This window comes from Papaver somniferum, chromosome 11 (assembly GCF_003573695.1).
Source record: "Papaver somniferum cultivar HN1 chromosome 11, ASM357369v1, whole genome shotgun sequence".
Classification (NCBI taxonomy): Eukaryota; Viridiplantae; Streptophyta; class Magnoliopsida; order Ranunculales; family Papaveraceae; genus Papaver; species Papaver somniferum.
Genome location: NC_039368.1, coordinates 5,185,089 through 5,205,345, shown reverse-complemented (window position 1 = coordinate 5,205,345; position 20,257 = coordinate 5,185,089). Strand labels below are relative to the sequence as shown.

The window sequence follows — 20,257 nt, the reverse complement described above, 5'->3', positions numbered from 1 at the left end:
ATATCTTCCTGGATACAAACTGCTAATAATCGGTAGTTTAATGAATTTTTTGGCTACCGAATATATTTAAGTAGACACAAAGTATTCGGAAGAACACTCACTACCGAATGTATATATTGAAAAAATCTCAAAATTTCTGATATAGGAAAAATCCCATTTTGGGGCCAGTATTTATTCAGAAGACAATATAATGTTTTATACCTCCGATTGTGTAGGATAAAATTGTAGAGTTTCTGAACTCCAGTTGATGAATATTCGGTTGTAAACATGTTTAGTTATATTCCGATTGTTTTTCATTCGGAAAAAATATGTGTCTTCTTACTTCCGAATTTGTACATTCGGGTTATAGATGTGCACTTTGTCTTCCGATTGTGTAGGATGAAAAATTTACAGCTTCTGAACTCCAATTGATGCATATTCGGTTGCAAATATGTTTAGTTAGCTTTCGATTGTTTTGTATTCGGGAACAATATGTGTCTTTTACGTCCGAATGTGTACATTCGGGTTATATTTCCATACTTTGTCTTCCGATTGTATAGTTTGTAAATATTGTTCCTTTTTTGTTGTTTAGACAAAGTCGAGAAGGGAGGAAGAAAGTGACAGCTAGTGCTAGGAGGAAAGGAGTGCCAAAGATAATTCAGTGCTCAACAAAGCGAACAAGACAAAGCAGTCAACAAGGAGTGCAACCAAGTGTTGAACAACAAGGCAGTGAACAAGGGGTGCGACCAAGTGTTGAACAAGCCGCTCAAAAAGTGCAGGACCAAGTGTTGAACCAGTTGATCCAGTGCAAGAGTAGAAGAAGAAGGACAACCAAGTGGTACCCAAAAAGCCAAAAAAGGAAAAGATGTGTAAGAAGGATATTGCTAAGAAAGCATCACATCTTGTCCCTCAGCACTTGAAGAAGAAGGGTATTCCAGCAGGCACAATCCTTGGCTACCAGCGGATGGAGGAAAATTGCTATTTGGATACAAAGACTCATGGCCAGAGAAATATACGAAACCGAGGTAATAAAATTACTATTTTTTATTAATGTATTGTGTATGTGTTATATCGTAATATTTGTATTAAGGATTTTTTTATGTACTTTAATAGGATCATCAAGATGCGGTCCGTCTACTCAAACCTACCGCCGCACCAACAAAAATGCTTGCGTGGCCTTTATCCGGTGAATGTGAAAGGTTCAAGACAATTGTTGCCAACTCGGGGTTAGCTAATGCCGCCGAGAATTCATTGTTGGAACATGATCGTGTGGCCATATCGGCGTTCGTCGAGAGAATGTATCCTGAGACCGATACTTTCCATATGCCGTTTGGGGAGATGACGATTACCCCGGATGATGTTGTGCAGATTCTTAACCTTCCCGACCAAGGCACAACTGTGAAGTTTAACTACACAAAGCAGTTAAGTTGGGCACAACTTTATTCTCTAAATAACAAGTGCTTAGGTTGGGATGAAGAGACAACAACAGCAGAGTTTAGGAGGCATGCAAGTTATAGAACAAGACAGATCAACATTACAGCTTTGATGAATATGTTCCGAGGCACCTTGGAGAAGGAAAAGAATGGAACGTTAACTGATGAGCAAGTTAACCACGCTGCAACTGCATATATCCTTTGTGTATTGGGATGTGTCATATTCCCCAATACTTCTGGCAACCGGATCGACGCCAACCTTATACAACTTTTGGATCCTCTCCATGAAGTCGGTGACTATTCTTGGGGCACGGCATGCCTAGAATTCTTGATGGAAGAGTTGAGAAAGGCTTCGAGGCTAGGAACCTGCCAAGTTGTCGGGAACGTGGCTCTATTGCAGGTTTTTTCTTTAACTCTATAACTCACTCTATAGTTATTCGGTAGACAATACATATGATGCATATTCGGTAGGAATTGATCCATCTTATTTTTCGAATGTTTGTTATTCGGTGGCTAGGTACTTAGTTTTATTTCCGATTATATATAATCGGAAATATGTTTTTGATATTACTACTGAATATACAGGCCAGAAAAACTAGAGGTTACTGAACTCCAAATGACGCATATTCGGTAGGACATGATCCATCTAATTTTCCGAATGTTTGTTATTCGGTGGCTAGTTACTTATTTTTATTTCCGATTATATATAATCGGAAATATGTGTTTGATATTACTACCGAATATACAGGCCAGAAAACTATAGGTTACTGAACTCCAAATGACGCATATTCGGTAGGAAATGATCCATATAAATTTCCGAATGTTGGGTATTAGGTGGATAGCGACTCAGTTTTATTTCCGATTATACATAATCGGAAATTATGTTTGGAAATTACTACCGAATATACACAATCTATTTACTAAAACTTGGTTTCTTATGTATATAGGCATGGATCTATGACCACTTCCCTATACTGAAGTTGGCCGGAGAGAACCTGGGGTGGTGCAAAGGTACTCCTAGAGGAACAAAGTATATATTTGAAGACAACCGTTCTAGGACAAAAAAGCAGCAGTTGATTCGCATGAGGGAGATTTTGGATCAATTGAAGGCCTCGGACGTATGCTTTGATCCATACAAGGAAGATCGAGCCAGTGGGCATATAAATGTCCGGTCGGACTTGTCCCTTTATTTTGGACCATTGTGGCACCCCACAGGATATGTGATGTATAACCCCTCTAGGGTGATGCGACAACACGGGTATATACAACATCAACCCCTGGAGAAAATGGGGGATTACTACAAATTGGAGTTGGAGTTGTGCTCTTCTAGTGGTGATAATCTTACGATTGTTCACACAGGCCCACCTACTGTTCTTGATAACTGGGATAAGAGGAATGACTTCATTATCGACATTGGTAGACGAACCACCCGAGGTGATGAAAATTCTCCAGACTATATGAGTTGGTATAACAAGGTATCACATCCTTTGGTTATCCGTGAAATCAAATCCAACACTACTGCGGCGGGTTCAAGTTATAATTGTATCATCAAAGACAAACCAGCTGGTTATGATAGACTGATGCGTGTTCTTATATTTTTGTTCATTTTATATTATTCCTATAAATCTTAGGTAATTACCGTTTGATGTTATGTCATTACGTATAAAAAACAGGTGAATAGGTTCAAGCGTGTTTCCAAAATGTTAACTGCATGCCTGAAGAGCGGAGATCCCATGCCAGCTGAGAAGATCAAAGAGTCTAGAGACCTAGTTGATAATATGGATAACGAAGATTATGCTGCCCAGTTTGGGGAGAAAGTCACGAAGAGGCATCTGCCCAAGGTGGCAGTATCAAAGACGGGTAAAAGAACTCGAGCTGCATCGAGCGCTGAAGCTGCTCCAACTGAAGGTGCTCAAACCCGTGGTCGTGCAGGACTGGGAGGTAGTCACGGTCGTAAAGTAAAGAAGAGCAGATAAATGACAATGATTTTTGTTGTACATTCGGAAATTTGTTTGGGTAACTAAGTTAGACAAGTTCAAATGACAATGATTTGTGTGGTATATTCGGAAGTTTAACCTACGATTATTTCAAAGACAAAATTTGAAAAGTTTAAGTTTTTCTAAATTCTGATTTTTGGGCCATCGTACATTCAGAACATTACAAAAAAATTATCCTTCGAATATTAAAAGTTCAAAACAAACCACTCCATGGCTCCAGGTGGTTCCAAGGGCCAATATTGAAGGTTAGACAGCCCATATTCGGAAGTTTTTGTAACTAATTTAACCTCCGATTATTTCAAAGACAAAATTTGAAAAGCTTAAGTTTTTCCAAATTCTGATTTTTGGGCCATCGTACATTCGGAACATTACAAAAAAATTATCCTCCGAATATTACAAGTTCAAAACAAACCACGTCATGGCTCCAGGTGGTTCTAAGGGCCAATATTGAAGGTTAGACAGCCCATATTCGGAAGTTTTTGTAACTAATTTAACCTCCGATTATTTCAAAGACAAAATTTGAAAAGTTTAAGTTTTTCCAAATTCTGATTTTTGGGCCATCGTACATTCGGAACATTACAAAAAAAATTATCCTCCGAATATTACAAGTTCAAAACAAACCACGCCATGGCTCCAGGTGGTTCCAAGGGCCAATATTGAAGGCTAGACAGCCCATATTCGGAAGTTTTTGTAACTAATTTAACCTCCGATTATTTCAAAGACAAAATTTGAAAAGTTTAAGTTTTTCCAAATTCTGATTTTTGGGCCATCGTACATTCGGAACATTACAAAAAAATTATCCTCCGAATATTACAAGTTCAAAACAAACCACGCCATGGCTCCAGGTGGTTCTAAGGGCCAATATTGAAGGTTAGACAGCCCATATTCGGAAGTTTTTGTAACTAATTTAACCTCCGATTATTTCAAAGACAAAATTTGAAAGGTTTAAGTTTTTCCAAATTCTGATTTTTGGGCCATCGTACATTCGGAACATTACAAAAAAATTATCCTCTGAATATTACTAGTTCAAAACAAACCACGCCATGGCTCCAGGTGGTTCCAAGGGCCAATATTGAAGGTTAGACAACCCATATTCAGAAGTTTTTGTAACTAATTTAACCTCCGATTATTTCAAAGACAAAATTTGAAAAGTTTAAGTTTTTCCAAATTCTGATTTTGGGCCATCGTACATTCGGAACATTACAAAAAAATTATCCCCCGAATAATATAGTCGTGTTTAGAAATACCAACTTAATTGGTAGATAAGAATTTAAGTTTGCCACTGAATGTCTTATTCGGGGGTAATACGTGTATCGTTAACAACCGATTGTAGTGCACCAATGATACGAAAACTCAATGACCATAACCGAATATTACAATCGGTAGGTAGTTTAACAAAATAATCTACCGATTTCGTATAATCAGCTTGTTTTTATATTAATAATACTCTGATTACATCCATTACATAAAGTTCAAACGGCCTTAACTTTACAATTTCGTCAAAAGCACCTAAATCCATACTCCTAATTGACCATAAAAGTATTAAAACAGATCATAACTTCCAGTGACCATAGAAATTGTCCCTCTTGATTTTGTAGCATCCTTCATGTTCAAATCGTTTCCCGTAGAGGTCCACATACCGGCGATCCGCAAGATTTCTCTGAAATTACGAATGAGTAACACGTTAGTACTAACTTTTGTTAATGTGAGTTGGAGTTACAGAGATACTTACTCGTTTTTCATACGTCCACCAAGGAAAAGCGTTCCTAACAAACCGTTCCTCATCTTCAAATTTGTCAATCTCCTTATCGAGCGCATTCTTTCACATCTTAATGTCATTGGATGATCTTCGAATTCGATTACCATCTAAGGCCTCAAATACCATTAAGATACGGTTCCATATCTGCTCTTCGGATTCCGATTTGTGGAGCTTGTGAACACGATCATGTGCAGTTACCACAACCCACGCTCTATAAATAGCACAATCTTCTTCTTCGGCAAAAGCAATATCCATGTTTTTTGTTATGAAAATTAAAACTGAAGAGAGGAAAGAGTTTGGTGCAATTGGGGTGATACATATGAGTTTCTTTATATAGGTTTAGGGTCCAACGGCTCTTTTTGTTTTTCCCAAAAACTCCAACGGCTAATTTGACGAAAGTTGAATGTGGAGAAACCAATAATCGGTAGGTATTGTATTTAACATATCTACCGATTATGGTAGCTTTCAAAATTTGAATTTGTGGCAACTTATAATCGGTAGGTTTTGTAATATATTTAACTCCCGATTAACGCTGCATCCAAAACACGAACTAAGTGGTTATGGATGGCTGTGTATACTCAAAAATGAAAAAGAAATGGAAAAAATGAAACACAAATCATTCTAATACTGCACCGACTACAATCGGAAGTCTGGGTAATATTTTGGCTTCCGATTGAAATCGGAGGATAATAATGTTATCATATCCTCCGAATATGTAAGGGTAATTTCGCCATTACGAATTACACGAAATAAGGGCTGGCTACATTTTTCCTTTGGGTGACCTTTTTTGTTTTATTATTGGCCCTAAATCCTTTCGAGTGGCCCCTAAAAACGCTAGGTAGATAAAATCGACGAATCATTTTTTCATTTTTCATTTTTCATTTCTCTCTTCACTTTTCTGCTCCTGCCTATCTTCTTTCAAACCCTAGTGAAACTTCATCTTCACAGAAATCTCTTAATCCTCTTCAATAACCTTCGATCATCGACTTATCTTCTCATTTTTCATTTTCTTTCTTTCTCCTTTTCTCCTTCCGCCTCTCATTCTCTTCCTCTTAGATTTTACAGATTCGATTGGGTTAATCATCTGTTCGATTGGTTAAAATTTCTGGTGATAACCCCGAAATCAAAACCTTTATTTCTTAACCCATATATCCAAATCGAAACCCACACCAGAAATGTCGATCTATCATATATTTACTTGAAATATTTGTAACCCTAGATCGATTTTGTTCCTGAGATTTAAAATTCTAATCATCTGATAAGTGTTTGTGTAACAGTTTGTTGATTATCATCATCTAATAGGTGATTTGTAACAGTTTGTTGATTATCATCTGCTATAAACAATCAACTTCTACTAGTTTGATTTGATTTTGTTTGTTTGTTTTTTATTTTGTCCCAACTCTGTGAATAGTGTAGAGTTAGGGGTTTTATTTGGAGGAGTATAAATTTGTAGAAGAAGAAGAGGATTTGAAGGTTGAGAAAAAAGAAGAGAAGATGGATAATGGTGCTGGTTGGAAGAGTAAAAGAAGAGAGGATTTGGTCAAGTATATGTTGGTAGAAGGGTTTCAGGTGGAAGTGGGACTTCTGGTCCGACTGCTGTAGAGGTATCGATAGACATTGTTGGTTTTGATTTGATGATGATCAGTGTTATAGTGTGTTCATTTTTGTTGTATTGAATTCATTTTGTTTGAATTTGTGTTGCAGGTGGCTTTAAAGTTTGCGCATAGAACTAGTAAAGGATGTAACTATGGACCTCTGTATGAGTGGCAGGTCTACAAGTGAGTTTCGTGTTCCCTTGATTTGAATTTTGTGAATGTAGCTTATTCAAGGTTTAACCCTTGCATGTTCTACTGTAGTTAATTTCAAGTGTTGGTTTATGAAATATTAGAAATGCTACGCAACTATCAAGTTTGATTTTTTTTATCATAATTCAAGGTTTCTACAAAACTTTTGAACTAACTCTTTGACTGTTTGTTAAAATGAATCAACGAGGTCTGTGTTTGAAATCTCCATTTTTAGTCAACAGTTTAAATCATTTTATAGATTCCTTTTTATCTTGTTTTGCTCTTGTTACTACCCTGCATCTCGTGATTTAATATTGTTCACCAAGTCCTTTATCTCACTTATAGCAAAAAACAATACAAATTGAAGTTAGTTTAGTTTTTGGAAATTATGAGCTTAATTAAACCAGCATTTTTCCTTGATTTGTTAACTGTGCTTCACATCCAGTTTAAGGATTTCACATCTGTTTTTTAGTTACGGTGTGACTATTTATTTTGTATAGCTCAATCAATTGCATTTGTTCCACTTTCTCGCCTTCTCTTTCTCTTGTTGTTAATCTATTTGATCCCATTACCGTCTCATGAAATCCTTGCATCTAATCCATTAATTTTCCCTGCGGCGTCGAATGTCTATTTCTTTTACGATCCCTACTTATGCAACTCAGCATAATAAATGTATTGACTTACCATTTAAAATCTTTTATGCATTTCTGGCTAAGCTTTACATTCCTGTTAATGCTTTGTCAATCACTCGTATATGTGCCTTGGGAAGACTTAGGGGATGATTCATTGTATACAGTTGATTGGATTATTTTTATTTCTGAATTTATATACTCGCTGTAATGTTTATTGTGACTGTTTCCTTCTTGTCAACAAGCCTAAATAGGAAACTAGATGACTCTACTATAGGAATGTCAGGCCTTAATTGGCCCCCCACCTACGGGTGGCAACCCGGAAGACCGTTAGCTGTAACGGTAGCTGATATCTGACTACCTTGACATCGCCAAATGAATAGTAGAGTAACTTAACTGGATTTACATTTCTGTACTTCGTTATGAATTTTAATTGTGAAATGCTTTTCATTTGGTACTTGCTGCTGCTCTTGTCCATTTCTTAATATTTCGCGCAGGCACTACATTTTTGTCGTTATAACCCCTACTGAGTTGTGGCTCACTCCCTTCAGTTTTTTTTTTCCACAAAGTACGAAAGGAGCTTGCATCAGTAAGCCGGGCAAAGCTTACGGCAGGCTTTTAGCGCGTCCAAAATTAGTATTTTGTTGTTCATAATATGTATATCACGGGGATTGATCTGGGGTAGTCTTACATTGCTTATGAACCATGCTTTTGTTATATTTTGTTGTACACAAAAATGTAGGGATCTCGTCTGCTAGATAGTTCATATAGGTATTTGGCTTATGTTTTGGTGTATGTATGCAACTGTTATAGACTAGTGCAAGGCCTGGTTTTGGTGGGTATATTATTTTCATACAGAGCCTTCAAGTAATAGCATTTTTCATTTTATATATATCTTGTGAAAGATTTGACTCGGTATGTATGCCAGTCTTCTCCTATATACTACTTCCTTTTAAATTCCTTTTATATATATCTTGGGAAGCTGTAGTAGTTTCAGTTTAGTTAACGATAAAGTTGTGTATTCCTATGCAGAATAATTACGATTTTTACAACTACGGCAGGTACGTGCATGGGGATGTAAAGTCAGAGAACTCTTTGCTTGGAACCCCATCCAGGCACTCAAATTTTACTGTTATCAGCTACTAGGTGGCGAGATACTTCAACTGGTTAACATGTGGAGTATGATCAGCGACCAGATATATTCAGGTGCATTGTCATATAAAGCTTATTTATTTTCTTCTTGTGAGGCTTTCTCAGCACATTGACAAAGGAAATGAAGATGGATTGTATATCAGTTCTGTAGCTTCTTTTTCAAACCTTTGGGCATTGATTATGGACGCTGGTACTGGTTTCAGTTCCCAAATATACGAGCTCTCACCTGATTTTCTTCACAAAGTGAGTTCTTTCTATACCATATTTCAGAGCTTAGGTAAATTTCTCCTTTTTAGTGTCAAAGGCGACATTCTAACCCTTTCCCTGGCTCTTCTTATTCCTAAAAAGGTTAGGGTTTTTAATTTTTTTTTTGATTTTTTTCAGCTGTAGATTACATTGTTCGGTGAAAATTACTGAAATCTCTTGTTGATTTGTTGAATTGTTGTTGTAAATTACGATGAAAGGTTCACCGGCGTATAAAATTGAGAAAAAGTTGGGTAAAAGAGGATTTGGTTTGTTGCAGGACCAAAGATAGTGCCAACTTATGAAGCTTCATCTTACCTAGTTGCAGTTAACTAGTTAAGTATCTTTGTCTTTCTTAATTTCATATTCTATACTGCCAGAATATAGATGAATGACTAGGAGTGATGCTCTTAAAACTCTTGACCTGCAAATTAACAAAGCAATATGAACATCTTGCTTAGCCAGGGGAAAGATCTATTCAAATAACCTTGTTAGTGCCAGTTTAGCTGGACATCTATTATTCAATCTCAAATGCTTGGCCAGGGAGTTTCATGTTCGCTGCTTCCTAAGGACTTGAACAATTAATCATTCCTGCCTTAACTCTACTAGAACTGAAGCTGTCTGTTCAAGGACAACCTTGGCATGGTCTGAGAAGTGGTTCTGACACATACATGTTAATGTTGATATGCACGGCACTCTAAGAAGAGAAATATGCTTCCCGGAGAGGGATTCTCCCTATGCTTCAAGCCGAAGAGGATGAAAGGTGAAATCTACACAGTCAATCCTCTTTACCCGTCCAATCACACACCTCTATGTGAAATCAGGACTAAATCTTACCTAACTTTATATCAGATTCGCCAGCCAATGAAAAAAGTATTTAAACTAGAGGAAGAAGCGAGAATCATGACGGATGTTCCACGCTGGAAGGTCGGTGAAAGCGTTTCACACTCTCCTGGTGTCTGGTAAGAGGCTTGCATGTATAACTTTTTGAAAGTGGATTCTTTTTGTCTTGGTTTACCACTAGTGGACATAGTTCTTTCAGTTCGGATTTCTCTGCTCCTTCTTGAATTAGATTCTGAACCATGATAATATGTTACCTGGAGTCAATGTTAGTAGACTATCTTGGTCTGTTGTATGGAGTTTAAAGAAATGATAATAAAAGTACTCATGTGTTACGGATGCTCTGCTTGGTGCATTTTGAGTTGTGTTTTATTTGTCAAGTTCCTGTAACATTTAAGATATATTTCTTGGTTGTATGTGAAGATGACGAAGAATTCTCTGAGGAGGATTTACTTGCTGCGTATTTTGAGTTGTGTTTTATTGCTTGTTTGCATTTACTTGCTGCGTATTTTGAGCATTATTTCTTCCAGTTTACTTGTCATAATAATGCCGCTTGTTGTATTTTGCAGGATTGCCTACATCGAGTTTTCTTATGCCCAATCTTTCAACAAAGCAAGCCTGCAAAGGATATAAAGCTTAGTTGTTCTATTTCATCAGAAAGGGTGGAGAACAAAGTAGCTTCAAGGTTTGTAAGTTCCATGTATTCAAATTTTCTAGGCAGTTAGTAAGTTTGTATGTGTTCCCTTAGAAATTTGGAACCTTCCATGTATTCCTTTATAAATTCGATACTTAACAAAAAAAAAAAGTTTGCTACTTGGAGAAATTTCAGTTCTTTTGTTATATGAATCTGAGAATGTGATATGAATGATTGAAGAAATTGTTGTTGAGTGTGGTTATGAATGTATTAAAAGGTGTATGCATGGTATTGAATTTAGAATTCCCGCTTATTTTCAGCAGAAAATGAACTGCCGGTTATCTTTGACTGGCAGTAATTTCTTTGCTGTTACGAAAATATTCGTAACAGGTTGAACTGTTTCAACTTGCCACGTAGTAACGCCTGTGGCCTGTTACTAATTTGCCAAGTATTAACGACTCATGCATGTTCCGATGTCGTTGTTACAAAAAACTCGTAATGACGCTGAGCTGTTCCACGTGGAAATTCGTAACGGCTTACAGCTATACTAAGGCCTTTACAACCAAAATTAGTAACGGCTCCTCTGCCGTTACAAAATATGTAAAACCCACTTTTGCAACAGTGAAGAGCCGTTACAACCCGTTTTAGTAACGGCTAATTCTGTTTCTAATCCCAGAATTTGGTGTAGTGTGGATTTGAGCAATGTCCATTTGAGCACACTTTATATGTTAGATTTGGATGTGAAGATGATTTTCTTATTGTCTGTCTATATGTGGATGATCTCATATTCACAGGAAATAATACGCAGATGATTGATGAATTCAGGGATGCTATGATCAGGCAATTTGAAATGACAAATTTGGGTAAGATGTCTTACTTCCTTGGACTAGAAGTTTTACAGACTGATGATGGAATTTTTGTTTCTCAACAAAAATATGCAAAAGATATCTTGAAACGTTTTAGCATGAGCAACTGCAAACCTATTCTAACTCCAGTGGAAGGAAGATTGAAGTTAGTAAAGGAAGGAGGAGGAGAGCTTGTTGATCCAACATTGTATAAAAGGTTAGTTGGAAATCTCAGGTATCTAACTGCTACAAGGCCAGATATTGTGCATGGAGTTGGAATAATTAGTCATTTTATGGAAGCTCCTAAACAGTCTCATTTGCAAGCAGCAAAACGCATACTACGTTATCTCAGTGGCACTATGGATTTAGGAATGTATTACACATCATCTGAAGACTCAGAGTTGGTCAGGTATACAGACAGTGACTTGGATGAAGATAATAAAGATAGAAGAAGTACTTCAGGCTATGGTTTTCATATTGGATCAAGCTTCTTTAGTTGGTCATTTACAAACCAATTAACATCCATGATTATTATAAATTATAAGGTCTTAAGATTGTTGGGTGAAATAATCAAAAACAAGGAAAAATCAAATAAGCAAAAGCTATTGATACTTAGCTCCTTTATGATGGAAGTGATCGATTTGACGAAACGAATGATCTCCCCAGATCTCCGCAATAGCAACAAGGAAAAACTTTGGGAAAACAGAGTGAGTCACGTGTTCAACACGCTGTCCTTAAGGCATTAACGCCCGGATACACTCAAGAGTGATGCTATAGCCCTCACATGACGTATATCTCCAGGATAAAACACCCTACTACACCTACTACTAGCATATCTAGTAGATGCTCAACTTGAGCTTGGAAACTCCGAAAAAACCCTTAAGGAAAATCCGAACTTTAAAGAAATCACTATAAAATATTTTCCCTTGGGGGTCTCTCTAAAAATAGAGAATCTCATTTTTCATTGATTTTACAAAGGTAGTGAATTTCTTTATATAATGGAATAATACAACTTAAAAAGATGAACTCCCCGATGTGGGACTAAAAAGCTTATATAGTCTCTTAAAACAACTAAAAAGTGGAACTCCATGGTGTGAGACTAATAAATTTGTCATTCACAAAATAAAACAATAAATTATAATTTTTATTAAAACTTTAAAAATCATATTTTATTAACCGTTTTCCAACAATTTTAAAATTCCACAAACCAATCATGCTATAGCTTTAAACCTAATAAGGCAGTATTATCAATGTTGATCGACACGGCGTGAAGAAGGAGCAACAACGACAACAGGCAGTTATGGAGTAGTGAGTGTTTATCCTTGCATGCACTTAGCTAAAAAAAAGAGTGTTTATCCTTGCATGCGTAAAAATAATTATGGGTTCATGGCTCGTAAATGATGCTTTGGGTTAACAAAATAAGAAAAAAGAAAAATACAGCGTACGCATGAGATTCAATCCATTTGATAAATAATATGAATAAGATATCTTATGGGGAAAAAAAGGCCAAAACTATACTACTTTTTTTGATATACGAAAGTTACACTTTATTTAATGTAATACATAAAATCCATTGAAATGGTTAAATAGTTATATGATCCTTATTCAATATATGGAACATAAATAATCAAACAACATACACATAATGGCAGAACTGTACGGGTAAAACATGGCACATCAAGTAACTATGCGAACCAATGGTTTTATAAAGGAGCGAACTTCTTTCGCTCATAGAATATCCCAGATGACGGAGTCCATGACGTCACAAAGTCACGAATAAGGTGTGGAAACTGTGCGAGGTCGAAGAATTCGTGCGAGAAGGCCCATCCGAAAATAGGAGCTTTATTAGCTGTCTTCTGCTATGTAAATTCCTATATATAGGAGCAACCACCATTGTATTGGGAGAGAGATCTTTTGGGAGAGTTGAGATATAACTTTGAAGAGAGAGAAACTAATTTGTTCCCCAAGTTAGGGTTTCATCTCATATCTTTGTATTGATTTATAAACTTAATAAAATCCTTCTAAGTGCTCTTCATGATGATTTCCTAGCTTGTTCTATAGATTACTTAAGGAGTGTGGTAGTGGGATTTTCCGCTACTATATTTTGGCGCTAGAATACAGTTCGGGAATGGGATTATACCTGTTTGTGAAAATTTTAAGTTGATTTTTCGAAAACTTCTTACATTCTTGTTCTTTATGGAAGATTTTCGATTGTTTTCGCTGAGTTTCGGTGTGAGAAACAGAAGTTTGTTCTTGAGTTTTATTAAGTTTGTGAAAAGATTCTTAAGTTTTTTCTTAAGCATTTGCTGATTTCGAATCTATGGAGTAATCCTAAAGATTACAAGATTTCTTCCGAGCCACAAACTTGACAGATTTCCTTGAGAAGATATTTGAAAAAACTAACCATATTTCAGGAAAAATCTAATCAAGGTTGTCTGAAGATAAAAGGAGAACGAATTGAGGCGAAAAATGAAACACCCAACTATGTATATGCAACAAAAAACAAGTAGATCTACGAAAGTGATAAACACTATCGGAGCGATGAACGGAAGTGGGCGTCTACAATTTAATCAAGCTTATTATAGGGGCGACATGATTTATTAGTGGGGCGGCATTTTAATAGGACAAAAAGGGTCATTACATGATCATTCGAGGTGTCCCTTATAAAAAAACCCGGAAATGACAAATTAACCCTCATTATTGATAACCTAGTTTAGTGATGATAATCAAGTTTAGTGTTAATGATTAATTTCACTTATATTAACTCAAAATCAAAACAAAATTAGATTTTTAGAGTTAAAAAAAAGTTCAGAGGAGAAGAAAAAGAAAAACTTTTGTGATATTTGTGAAATCCCAGATTTTGATTCACTAACCAAAATGACTGATTCCAGTGACCCGATATATTTCTAAATTAGTTCCCATTAGCTTTTTCTCGCTCAAAATTATCTAAAGTACGTAACAAAATCAAAACTTTTAAATTTTCAGAAGAACTTACGATTGCAATTTTGCTCGTGATCAACCGTAACTCTTAATTACGGTTCATAAGTTATCGAATACGAACCGTAACTGGTTAAATTTTGGGAAGATCCAATCGTAAAACCAGTTACAGTTGGTAATTGAATTTGGATAACAACCGTAACTAAATTACGGTTGGTAACTAATGAATCGAGACCAACCGTAACTACCCTACGGTTGGTGTGTCAACTTAACTTTTGAACCGTAAATCATTATTTGATAAATTATTAAGACAAGGGATTATTTACGGTTGGTATGGTTGTTTGAGTAACAAACCGTAACTCAATTACGGTTGATAAATATGATGCAAATACAAACCGTAACTGAACATATTTCTCAAAACTATGAACTTAAGGTTGGTATTTGAGTTAATACCAACCGTAACATCAACCCGATCTACAGTTACGGTTCGTATTTGAGTTATTACCAATCGTAACTCACATGCAACCAGAAATTTCAATTTCAATTTTCATACAAAACCCTAATGTTTGATACAAAATTAACTTAAATCCAACACGATAAACTAAACCCTAACTGGATTTTTCCAAACATTTTTCAAATCGCCGATTAATCGAAGACGATGAAATTTTCAGTTTTAACGGAGGTTACGGTTGATGGAGGAGAAGAGAAGATGAAAAAAAACTGATTTGATTTTTTCCGATCCATTAGGTTTAAAAAAATTGATTTGATTTTGGTTGATTTAAGGTGAAAAGGGTAATCTAGTCAATTTACATCCCCTTTAGGACATCCCCTAACCAATTAAAGGGACATTACTATCACAATGCTGCCCCTCTAATAAACCATGCCTCCCCTGTAATAAGCTTGAATGTAATATGATAACAGAATTAGATGTGGATGTTGTAGATTTTCATGCAGGACTTAAGGAGAAGATACACAAGCGTGATTACGAAGGAAGGAAGATCTCAAATATTGAAAAGATGTCACCCTTACACGAATGGAAAAAAAAGAAGATCATGTTCGAAGCGGATGATGTACCACAACGTAGATGGGGACGAACAGATTCACTAGTAGTAACAATACCCAAGCGAAAGATAAATAAGGATAAAGATGCGAAAGCTTCGGAGGATTGGGCGATCGAAGGAAATTTAGTAGATACTAGGAGCTCAACCGACATCTTGTTTGATCGCACGTTCAAGAACATGGGATATGACGATGCAGACTTAAAGACATCTGCATACAACATCCACGGTTTCAACAAAGCATTAACAAATCTAAAAGGGGAGGTAATTATAAATATGCCACTAGGAGAGATAGAAGTGCATGTAACATTGTGCGTAGTAGATGTGGAGTCACCATACAACATGCTCTTGGGAAGACCATGGTTGTATGTTATAAAAGACGCAACATCAACCTTGCATCAGTGCATACGTTTCCCGATGCCGAGCGGAATAGGAGAAATTGCAGGAGACACATAAAGAGTGAAATCCTGTAACCAGTTAGATGTAGAGAATTATGAAGGAAGAGCAAAAAAGCGAAAAGACAGGTGGAGAAAGGCGAAACAATTAAAGAAAGAATAAGAACTCAGGGTGTACATGGTGCGAGCAAAAGAAGGTCAAGGCATACCAAGCGAAATACCAGATGAAGAAGGAGCACCAGTGAAAGAGATCAAAGTGCCATCCCCACTAGGTGAACCAAAGGAGAACTTTACCGCAGCCGAGCCAACTAAGGAGGTCAACATAGGAACAAAAGAAGAGACCAAGATGATAAGGATATGAACTGGAATAGGGGCAGAAGAAGAAGAAAAAAAATAATTCATCTTCTAAAAAAATATAGTGATGTCTTCGCATGGGATATGGATGAAATTCCAGGTATAGATCCTGATGTTGCGTGTCACAGGTTAGATATCAGGAAGGATGTACGGCCATTCAAGTAGAGAATAACGAAGATAGCAAAGACATACCATCCACATATAAAAGCTGAGTTGCAGAAAATGCTAGATGCAGGAACAATACGACAAGCTAAATACCCGTAATGGATAACAAACATGGTGGTGGTTCCAAAAAAGAACAATGGGATAATGATTTGCATCGACTTCAGTGACTTGAACCTAGCTTTCCCAAAGGACAACTTTCCTCTACCATACATACCAAAGATGGTAAAGTCTGCCTCATGGAATAAAAGGATATCATTATTGGACAGGTATAAAGGCTACAATAAAATACCCCTAGTAGAAGAGGACCAAGACAAACAACTTTCTTCGCACCCATAGGATTAAACTGTTACACCAGAATGCCCTTCGGTTTAAAAAATACAGGTGCAACGTATCAAAGAATGGTGGAAAAGATATTCGCCAGATGGATCCACAAAACTCTAGAAGTGTATGTTGATGACATGCTAGTAAAGAGCAAGGAGGCTGAAGATCATGTAAACCATTTGGAAGAAATATTCGAGCAAATGCGGAAATACAGAATGAAGATAAATCCTGCAAAATTTATCTTTGGAGTAGCTTCAGGGAAATTCTTAGGATACTTCATATCAGAGCAAGGAATACAGGTAGATCCAGAGAAGGTGCAAGCAGTTCGTGACATGCCAACGCCAGCGACATTAAAGGATGTGCAGAAGCTGAATGGATTGTTAGCTTCATTAGGACGATTTATCTTGCGCTCGTCAGACAAATGCAAGATTTTTTTCAACATTCTAAGGAAGGGATCTAAATTCGAATGGACAGCTGAATGTGAGAAGGCACTACAAAGCATAAAAGATTATCTAACGAATGTATCTATTTTGCAGAAAGCTGAACCATGGGAGGAATTATTATTATACTTGGCTTCGACACCACACGCATTAAGTGCCGTATTACTTCGCTTATATGGAGGAGTAGAAAAACCAATTTATTACATAAGCAAAACATACAATGCAACAGAGAAAATTTATGCGAAGATCGAAGAACTAATCCTCGTATTGTTATACGCATCTCAAAAGCTTCGCACATATTTTAAGGCTCATAAGATGAGGGTTCTTACAAAAATACCAATTGAGTCTGTAATGAAGAACTCGAAAAAATATGTAAGAATAGAAAGATGGAATGCACAATTGGGGTCCTTTACAATCAAATATGAGATATTATCCTCACCAAAATCGTAGGTCATTGCGGATTTATTAGCAGAGTTCCCATTGGAGGAAGATGAGAGTGTAGAAGAGATGATGGAAATAGACGAAGACCAGGGAAACCCTCAAAATATGTTAAGAGAGCGAAATTCAAAAAGATGGGAGATACTAGTTGATGGATCTGTAAATGGAGAAGGAAACGACATAAGGATAATGATTATCTCACCATTAGGAGCGAAAATGGCATATTCATTCAGACTGGAATTCGCATCCACCAATAATGAAACAGAATACGAATGAGTTATGCATGCGTTGCGGTTAGCAGTGGAAATGGAGCTGGAAGACGTTATAATAACTAGTGATTCGCAGTTGGTGATCCGCCAAATATTAGGGATATATAGCGCGAATGAACCATCGTTACAAAAGTACAAGCTACTTGCAGAAGAGCTATCGGCAAAAATAAAGAATATAGAATGGAGATACATTTGCAGGAAAGATAATAAATTCACATACGCTCTGGCATTCCTCGCATCAATGCTGGTGGATCCCACCGCGCGATATTTAAAAATCACAACACTTTGTTTCCCGTCAATCGAAAAAGAGGAGGAGGTGGATGTAATGATGATCGAAGGGGAAAAGAAGGACGACGAAGAAGATTGGAGATCGCAACTTCATTCATACTTGGCATAAGGAGAACAGGTTAGAAGAACATAAGATAAAAAGTCGTGCGACAAAATACGAATTGAGAGAAGGAATACTTTATCGAAGATCATTCCACGGACCCTCCCTCAGATGCTTGACACGAAAAGAAAGAATGGAAATTCTAAAGGCGATACACTATGGAGATGCAGGAAACCATAGTGGGGAAAGTCGTTGGCATACAAAACAAAGATGCAAGGATATTATTGCTCTTACATGCATGAGGACGCGAAATTATTATCCAGGAGGTATGAAGAATGTCAAAGACATGGGAATAGGATACATACACCGGGAGCGAACTTAAGTTCATCAATAAGTGTCTGGTCATTCGCAAGATGGGGGCTTAGACATCATGGGATCACTCATACCTGTTTCAGGTCAAAGAAGATATCTGATTATCGCAACATATTATTTCACGAAATGGTCAGAGGCGAAAGCAGTTCAGCATGTACCCAAGAAGGATGTCTTCACCTTCATATTTGAGAATATCATCTGCATATTTGGAATCCATGTGCAATTAGTGTCTGATAATGGAAAACAGTTCGAGGGAGAGAACATAGAAATGCTGCTGAATGCCTTCAAAATCCAGATAGGGAAGTCAACTCCGTTATATCCACAGAGTAATGGACAAGAGGAGGACATAATAAAGGGTGGTGTGGGCAGATCCACAATATCTTATGGTCATATGGAACAACGCGAAAAGAAGAAACATGGATGTCACCATTCTGTTTAACATATGGGGCGGAAGCTGTATTACCAACTGAAGTCATCATACCAAAAACGAAGAAAGAAGCTTGGGAGAAGAACCTGAATACCAACTTAATGCTGGAAAGATTAGATGATTTGGAGGAAAGCAGAGAAATTGCCCTGCAGCACATGGAAAATTATCACAAAAGATTAGCGAGAGAATACAACAAACGTGTCAAGCTAAAGGAATTTCAGCCAGGAAAGTTGGTATTAAGGGAAATACTATCTTATCAAAAGGGGGGAGATGAAAAATTAGAGAAGAAATGGGACGGACCATATATAATCAAGCGAATTTTGGGGACTGAAGTGTACGAGTTAATGGATAAGGATGGAAAGAACGTTGGGCGAAAACTTGATCATCCATGTATCTTAAAAAGTATTATCCATAGAACATTCAGTAGATTGATGTACGCGAGAGAAGAAAAAACGAATTCATGATGTACACGCGAAGATATGAATAGAAAGAAAATATTCCAATGATGATTCACAAAACTACACAAGCAGAAGAAACAAGCAACAATAAGACCTCCAAAATAAGACCTCACTAGGGGGAATAAAATTTAAAACCTCTAACTAGGGAGGCTAGAAATCCAATTGTGGCGTGCACCCTAGTTCGCACTTGTGAAAGAGGCAATATCTATAAGCCCTAACGCGCGTCATAATTGGGGAAAACCTAGTAATGCATGACTCGGGCAAAAGCCATACCATCCCTAGAACCTGAGTCATGGATATTGGGGGCAAAATAAAAGCCTATCCGGTAGAGACTCCTTAGTCGAAAGACTAAGGTACTAAGTTATCTATTATGGAGTGTAGAAACTCGACCAGGGTTCCACGGTACACGGTTGAGCCAAGGGTGCCGGGGGCGTCTGGAGCGTACCTCTCCCTCTTGGAAAGTCCTGGCTCTGATACACTCGGTCCTCAAGAAACCCCACCTAGGGTGCAGTCTCGTAACCATAAGCTATATAGGCTGAGGGGTAAGAGGCCACGAAAACAAATGGTTGTTGCATCACTGGATGGGAAAAGCCCACCCAAACCCGGTAGGGGTACGCTTCCTTGAAAGGGAAACCAGGGGGAAGATAAGGACGACACCCTCCATTAGGGAGCTGAATTGTGTCACAGACGTTAATATCACAAGGCTCTTACTCGCGGGAGTAATCAAGCTTGTCATATTGGCGCACATTTATATATCCTGCAGAGGCAATAATAAGAAAGATGATAAGATAGGGTCAATGGGTCGATACGCGAAAATGTAAAGACATCCTGCGACTCTATCGCACGGCCAAAATAATATCCTGAGGCAAAAATAAGTCCTATTAACAGGAGAGGCTCAATAATACCTCACTAACAAACACCAAAGAGACCTAAGCAAATTAGCATGCGATTTTATCTTTTTACAATTTGTATTCGCATAAAAACATTTTCTTTCTTAAGA

At 37.2% G+C, this 20,257-nt stretch overlaps 1 long non-coding RNA gene across 7 annotated transcripts; it reads left to right on the top strand.

Annotated features, from left to right (window-relative positions):
- The first annotated feature begins 6,085 nt into the window (after window positions 1-6,085).
- Window positions 6,086-10,634, top strand: LOC113323452. Of its 7 annotated transcripts, XR_003347614.1 has the most exons (7): window positions 6,086-6,772; window positions 6,873-6,946; window positions 8,614-8,787; window positions 8,877-8,976; window positions 9,118-9,739; window positions 9,829-9,938; window positions 10,386-10,634. It is a non-coding gene; the product is annotated as an uncharacterized LOC113323452 (long non-coding RNA). The 7 variants fall into 7 exon arrangements; XR_003347612.1 differs by having other exon boundaries at window positions 8,877-9,739; XR_003347616.1 differs by having other exon boundaries at window positions 8,614-8,976; window positions 9,257-9,739.
- The last annotated feature ends 9,623 nt before the right edge of the window (window positions 10,635-20,257 follow it).